The following is a 7,871-nucleotide window of genomic DNA, read 5'->3' on the forward strand; positions in this document are numbered from 1 at the left end:
ATTGCAGTCACCCACACTGTATTTGATGTTCTAAAACGTTCACCACTAAATTAAGTACGAGACAGCACATAGAATTATGTGTTATTAGTAAATTCAGGTTGAAAGTGTTTACCAGCACAACCAAGTAATGTGAAGTTGCTAATTAATTACAATCCTCAGCTTACTGAGGACAGCGTTGGTTTCATATAATGAGATCTGTGAAAGAAAACATTGTTTCTTTCCATTAGAAGACTCACGGCAAATGCATTAATACGAAATAGAGAAATGTGTTCCTGTTCAAATGGTTCATGCATTACAGTTGCTAGCGGTGCTTTTGTGCATGTGAAAACTTGCTTGCAAAAATAAATATTTTCTGTCTGCAAAGAAATGAAATGACATGTATTTGATATTTATAAATCTTGGATCCCAAAATTAAGGAGTAATTAAAAAAGCAACTGCTAAAGATCAAACCTAATTTCTGTGAGCAATGTAACAGGTACATGTGCTCTCTTTGTAACTATAAAAATGTGCTCCACATGCAGACATTAAAGACATTTAATATTAGAAATAATCCAAATAAAAAATTCTGTTAGCGAGGTCGAAGTCTGTATTCAATGTAACAGGTACATGAGCTCTCTTTGTAGCTATAAAAAGTGCTCTCTCTTCCTGCAGACACTAAAGGCACTTAATATTCAAACTAATCCAAATAAGAAATTCTGTGAGCAAGTGAAATCTGTGAGGGTGTTTGCAATTACAAACCTTCAAATAATAGCTTTTTTTATTTTTTTTTATTTCACAAATTTTTATTAAGAAAGGTATATATATACATACAGTACAGTTATGGCTTTCCAACATATCAGGGGTGGATAAGCATGGTTTACAGGTTTACATTGGGTACTTCGTTTCTTTTGGTATACACGGTTAGGCACTTGCATTGTGTTCACTTCTTCGCTGAGCTTGTGTATAGGTCAGAAAGGGAGAAAGAGAGAAAAAGAAAGAAAAAGGGAAAAAGGAAAAAAAAGAAGCAAGAAGAAAGAACCCCAAGGGGGGGGATCTCTGTCGGCTGATCTCAGCTTTGTGATCGGCGACGTTTACGGGGGTTTGAGGGTGATCGTGTGTTCGTCCAGTGCTTTCCACATATCCCCCCCCTGAGTGGTGGTTTGGTGAATGGTGTGAGGCTATGTTGTCTGCTCCTCTCAGGAAGGTGATCCAGTTTAGCCAGCCTTTGAAGGTGGCCTTCCTTGTGTCCTTCCTGTTCGTAAGGATTATTTTCACCGCTGATGTTAAGAGGAGGTCTAACAGGTCTGTATCGTCTTTGGCTTGCGGGGTCGGGCCCAGTGCTGTCGCTGTGATTTCAGTGATGCTGCCTTGTAACTTTTGGCCAGTCATACCAGAGATGAATTGCCTTATCTGGCTCCAGAACTTTCTAACCTTGGAGCTTTTGCGAGGTCATTCCCTTTGTTTATTTTTTTTAGTAGTGTTTCTAGTGTGACCTCGTGTTTTAGGTCCATCTTTGTTTTTGCTGGTGAGTCCGGCGCGTCTTTCCTTTTCTTGGGCTCGTTGTTGGCCTTGCTGTCTTGGCTTGCCATCTTTTGGAGTCCTCTACCACCCAGGTATGAGTGCGGCCGGTTTTCTCTTTGCTGGTCGGATGTTTCCGCTCTTTTCCTGCCTGCTGGTGTTAAAGTCTCGAGCCGGAACCTACTGGGTTCGCGGATGTTCCTGGTTCTGGTCTTTCCCCCCGCCAGCTCCCCTTGCTTGCTTGTTCCTACGTAGGGGTGGAGGTAGCGTGTAGGGTGCGTGACGACCATCCAGTTGTTTGTTGTACCTCTGCAGGGCCGGCTTAGGGGGCCCCCGTGGGCGTGTGGTCAGTTCCTTCTTCGCTTTTCTCCAGGTTCTACCGCCGCCACCTCGTATCTGTTCCTTCCGACCTCTAACCTCTGTTTGTTTCGCGAGTTTGCGGATTTGTTCTGTTTCCTTAGTGTGTCGGTGTTGGCGGCATTTTGTGCCTCTTTTCCCCTCTCACTACCTTCTGTGCGTACTCGGTCTCCTTGCTGTTGACCGGGTCACTCTCAAATGGCCTCCTCCGCTATCCTTATGGAGGAGGAGCTCAAGGCCAGCTGGTGTTGCTTCTGGACTTGCGCTGACTGCCCCTCGTGTTTGTGATAGCGTTTGTTGTCTCGTGAGTATGGGAGTCAAGATGTCCACCCCCTGTCGCTCTCACCTCAGCTCCTCCCAACGTTCCGACAGCTGTTTATTGTTCTCTAGCGGGGGCCGCCATCTTGTCCCCGCTATAACACCGCTGTACCGCCACTCCGCTTGCTTCTTTCGTTTCTTTTTTTTTCTTTTTTTTTTCTTGGGTCTCCCGTGTTCTTGCAGGGAGTTTGAGATCAGGGCTAACTGGTGTCCGCTCCCAGCCCTTAGTCTCGCTTCCGTTTTCCCCTTCTCGCTCTTTCGTCTCGTGAGTATGGGAGTCAAGATGTCCGTCCCCTGTCCTTAGTATCGCCTTCGTTTTCCCTTCTCGCTCTTTTGTGCCTGCGCTGTGTTTTTTCATGCGGGGTTTGAGATTACACTGCGTCGGGAAGGCAGCCGGGTGTATGCCATGTCATGATTTGCTTATTTAGCGCTTCGCTCTCACCTCTGCTCCTCCCGACGTTCCGACAGCTGTTTATTGTTCACTAGCGAGGGGCCGCCATCTTGTCTCCGCTGTAACACCACTCCGCTTTGCTTCCTTCCTTTTTCTTGGGTCTCCTGGCAGTCTTCCGCACGCTGCTCCCACACCGGGTTGCTCCCTGGATGTTTAGACACTCAGTCTTTGTTTTTCCGATTCCCTCGGGATCCTCAATCAGCTCGGTTTCGCCGTTAGTTGTCTCAGGTTGGAGGAGGTACCGGACTCAGACAACCATCTGAATCGAACGTCCAAGCCACGCCCCCTTCAAATAATAGCTTTAATCATCAAATAAGGTTCTAAAGAATCAAAATGAAGAAATGTTTGATACGACAAAGCTTCAAAAGCACAGCTTCAATCACCAAAGAAGTTGGATGTTCTAAAGAATCAAAATTGTGAATACATCTGCAGAAATTACATGCAGTCGCCAATCATTTGATCTCAAAGAAAAAATTAGATCCATGAAAGAAAAAATGTGGATGAAGTGTTCAAGGTAAGGAGCACTTGGTCCAGACTCTACTGATAAGATAAACACACAAAGAGAAACCTAAACCCAACAGGAAATAGCTTGATCCAACCAACAGAAAGCATGGAAAACAGAGTGGCAAGCAGTCCAACAAATGGAAAGTGAGGGCGGGCTATAAGTCCTTTTGAAGATTTTCTTTTTATAATTACAAGAGATACCACAAGCACAGCGCAAGCGATGTGCAGGCGAAACCTTTGAACTCTTCCCACCCCCTTTCTAGAAACCAAGAGTCACTTGTAAAGTTCTCTTTCCGAAATGAACATTTCATCCAGTTCCACATAACCAAACCTGCCATCCCTTTCTCACTCACGTTCAACTTTAGCACATCCAAAATCATGTTTAATCGCTACCTTTACGGGGACTCACAGGCACCAACCACAAGCCCAGTTGGATGCCCTCATTGTTGCCAACAGGTTTTCATGAAGATTGCATCCCTGTAGTTCAGAAATCGAGCGCCGATTGCTCTTCGAGGGGTCTAGCAGGAGTCACTAATTCTCAGATAGGAAACGTTTTAGATAATCTTCTGGGTTACAATGTCTCCAAGATAAATGCCAGTGAAAAATTCCACAGAAGGGCTTTGTGCCATTAGCGCAAGTTGTTACGGTAAGATCCCTGTTTGGTGCCTTCAAAAAGCATCTCTAGCATTTGGACTGTTTTTTGTAGTTTGATAAAAACTGCGCCGTTTTTCTCTACACCCCTAGTGATATTCTCCACAGCTGCCTCTGTAGCCTTGGATCTTCTGCTACTGGTATTTTAATCTGCTCTAAGGCTGATCATTTCTACTTAGATAGACTCAAACTTGTGCTCAAGTATGCTGCATGAGCCAGCTATCGCTCGTAGGATGTCAGTCACCAAGGGCATTTGGGTGTCTCCTTGCTTACTCCTCGAAGTCTGTGGTTGCGCTGGGTTCTCCTCCCCTATATCGGTGGTGTATTGTAAAATAATATTGGCCTACAAATTTCTACTTACAGCGATGGACAATCTATACCGCCAAGCTACTGGTCCACCAAATTTAGATGTGGCGGACCTTAGGTTTAATCATGGCTGAGACTACTCTGTGCCATGATTAAACCTCTCGGGTGGGCTAGCAGAGTAAGGGCAGTCAGAGGCAGACCTCTAATTCCGGTGGAACTGGCTTCCAGGAGTCTTATCTAATAATATATTGGATAATCCAAGACTGTTTCAACATCTTTAACAGTCATTTAAAAGTCATATCCTGGAATGCAGCAGGGTTACATAATAGACCGGAGAAACTTGATTTCCTATTTTCTTTGAATGCAGATGTGATATGCATTCAAGAAACTTGGTGTAAAAATATCCTATACGGGGGGAAAGATTATTTTGTGCTTGAGGCTGCAGCTACGCCATCGAAAAAAGGTCACGCAAAAGGTGGAATTGCCTGCCTCCTGTCTAACTCATTACAATGGCAATTTTCCCATTATGTTGACTCAAGTAACCTTTTTCAAGCAATAACTATTAATAATCTAGCTAGTGTAGGTAGCCAGTACTCCCTGGTAATTATTAATGCATACATTCCGCCTGAAGATGTTTTTAGTATTGTATTGAAGCGAATGTTTTCTTATGTTAAACAATTATTAGAGCTTGACCAGCCCCCTTATATTCTACTCGTGGGTGATTTGAATAGCAAAGTTTCTAACTCAAGCGTAGACTTGTTTAGAAATAAGTCTAAAGAAGAGGCATATAATATACCCCAATCTATCTTTCCAAATAAAATAAAAACTAGCAAAAGAGGAAAGATGTTGTTAGAAGAACTTAGCTATCTAGAGGGGTTACTTGTAAATGGTAGGATGCCATCTGATACACCCGCTAAATTCACTCATAGGTCCCCTAAGGGTGAATCCATCCTTGATTATGTAATTACGGACTATGACACTTTCTCCTTTATTCAGGACATAATGATTTCTCAAACTCCCATGAGCGACCATAACGTGACAAGTATAACTGTTTCATTACAACCTCCGGTCACTGATTCCTTGTCTTTAAGTAATAGAGGAGTTTCTTTTCATTGTAAGTCTGGCAGATGTTTCTGGAACCCTACCACTATGAAGGATGTGCAAAACATTCTTGCACAAACCTTACTTGAATTAAAAGAATGGCAGGGTATGGAATTCTTTCATTTTGAAAACTTTATGAAGAAGCTTACTGCGACTGCAAAGAAGCCAAGATATCCCAGGAAAGTGAATTTTGTTCCTAGTTTATTATTACCCTTACATAAAGAAATAAATAAACTAGTGAGGCAACAGTTTCTTTTTAGATCCAGGGAAAATGCTAATAAGTTATCCTTACTAAAAAGAAGGAGGACCAGACTGAGAGCAAAATTAAAAAAAGAAAAAGAAGACTCACTCTGGATTAGTTTAAGGGAGGCTTCTGTCTATGGTAAATCTAGAGAATTCTGGTCCATAATTGGTAAGGGATGTGGTGCAAGAACTTCCCCTATTCCCATCTCTATTCCTGAAGATGTATGGATTTCATTTATATCGAATTTGTATGCGTCTAATGGCGTAGAGGGTGAGGATTGTGACCTTGTTTTGGACAGTGGGTATATTATGGAGCCTCCATCTGAGAAATCCATTGCTTCGGTGATCAAGAGTATGCGCTCTTCTGGAGCAATGGGTCCGGACGAGTTGCCCATTTCAGTACTGAAGCAAGATGTCACCTCATGGAGTAGGATTCTCCTTCCTTTGCTTAAAGCCTGCTTCTTAATGAGATCAGTTCCTACATCTTGGAGGGGAAGTATACTAATACCCATATTTAAGAAGGGAGAGCGGGATAAACCCATGAACTACCGTTTAATAGCTTTACTGGATTCTATTGGGAAAGATTTTGCTAAGTGTCTTTTAATATTAATCACTGATTGGGTGGAGGCAAATGGAATTCTACCTTTGGAACAAACTGGGTTCCGTAAAGAGCATGGTACACTTGATCATTTAACAGCTCTTCAAGTGATTGTGGACAAATACGTACGAGTGCGAGGAGGTGGAGTATATGCGGCATTCATAGACTTCTCCACAGAGTTTGACAAGGTGGACCGTCCGACGCTGTGGAGAAAGCTTGCTGTATTGGGTATGCCGCCACAGCTACTGGAACTTGTAAGATCCCTTCACTCGAATACCTGGTGTAAGGTGCTACAAGGCGGAGAAAGGGGTCTTTCACAGACTATCCCATCCCTGAATGGATTAAAACAGGGGTGTATATTGGCCCCCATGTTGTTTTCATAATATACTGCGGACCTACCTGCTTCCATTGCTGCATGTGGTGGGTTAGCCCCGGTAGTTGGAGGTTCATCCATTTCGGTTTTAATGTATGCGGATGATATCCTCATTTTAGACTTAACTCCGAAGGGCTTGTCTAACCGCCTGCAAGCATTACATTTATTTGCAGAAGCACATTTTATGAAGATCAATGCTTCTAAAAGCAAAATCATGTGCATTACTGGAAGAAAAAAATGTAGGTCTGAAAACTTTGGATGGGCTATAGGAGGCCAGACACTAGAGGTGGTTAAAACTTACACCTTCTTAGGTAAAATAATCTCGGCAAACCTAAGTGAGAAACCCCATATTGAACATAATTTGCGTAAAGCATCGGCTCATGGTATGGGGTTATGTTCCTTGTATTCTGGTACAGGAAAAAGATACTTTGCTCGATTTTTGGAAGTATATAGAGCAAAAATCCCTGCAACTCTACTGTATGGAATAGAATTGGTGGAGATAAGGCATTAGGGTTTTTTGCAGTTAATGGAAGGAAAGGTACTAAGAAGAATTTCTTCCCTAAATACAGCGTGCTCCGTGTCTGCATGCAGGCTGGAATTTGGCCTTTGGCCTTCGGAGCTGTTGGGTACAGGGGTTGATTGCCCTGGTAAGGTGGGTGGCCTGTTTGGCCAGAGGTAAATCGGGTTCCTTACAGGCATATATTAAAAACGAACTACTGAGCAATTTAAACGAGTTTTCACTAATAGTAAAAAACTTTAGAAAAGCGGTAACAATGTTAGAGTTGGATGCAAGTACTTTGTTCTTACTTTCTCCTTCTCAACTAAAGTCTCAGCTGAAATACGCATCTTGGGAACTCTGTTTTAAATTGGATATGACTGCTCTACACGAAAAGAAGGATGGTGATTTACTTTTAAGCACGTACTCAGTAAAGCAGGCCCAGCAGTACGTTTCTTGGAATATCCCTCATAGAGTCCGTAGGCTATGGTACCTTTTAAGACATGATTTGCTTCCTCTAAATTCACTTTTAGCAAAGTGGTATGGGACATCTCCAGTATGTAACCTTTGTAATAAGGCAGTGCAGGACCGGTGCAACAATGGAGATGATCATTGCTTTGTCTTTAATAAACTTGTAAGAAACAAGCATTGGCAAATACACCTGCATGAGCATAATATCAAACAACCTGGAGGGACTACACAGGGCCTGGCCCGAATGTAACTCTCAACCATATACAACAGCGAATGAACCATCTGGATTAACTGGAACATATAATTGACACCCTCAGGCAAGTTGCGTTAAGGATTACAACAAACATACATGCTGCCTCCATAGCCATACACAAATGTAAGATATATGCACTACAGGTTTGGTCTCCCAGTCACGATAAACATTCACTCTGACACACTAGCTCTAACAAGCATGCATTGCCCACCATCCCAGGTTCTGATGCTTTCAGCCGAACAAGTTGATCAC

Source organism: Lissotriton vulgaris, chromosome 1_1 (assembly GCF_964263255.1).
Source record: "Lissotriton vulgaris chromosome 1_1, aLisVul1.2, whole genome shotgun sequence".
Taxonomy (NCBI): Eukaryota; Metazoa; Chordata; class Amphibia; order Caudata; family Salamandridae; genus Lissotriton; species Lissotriton vulgaris.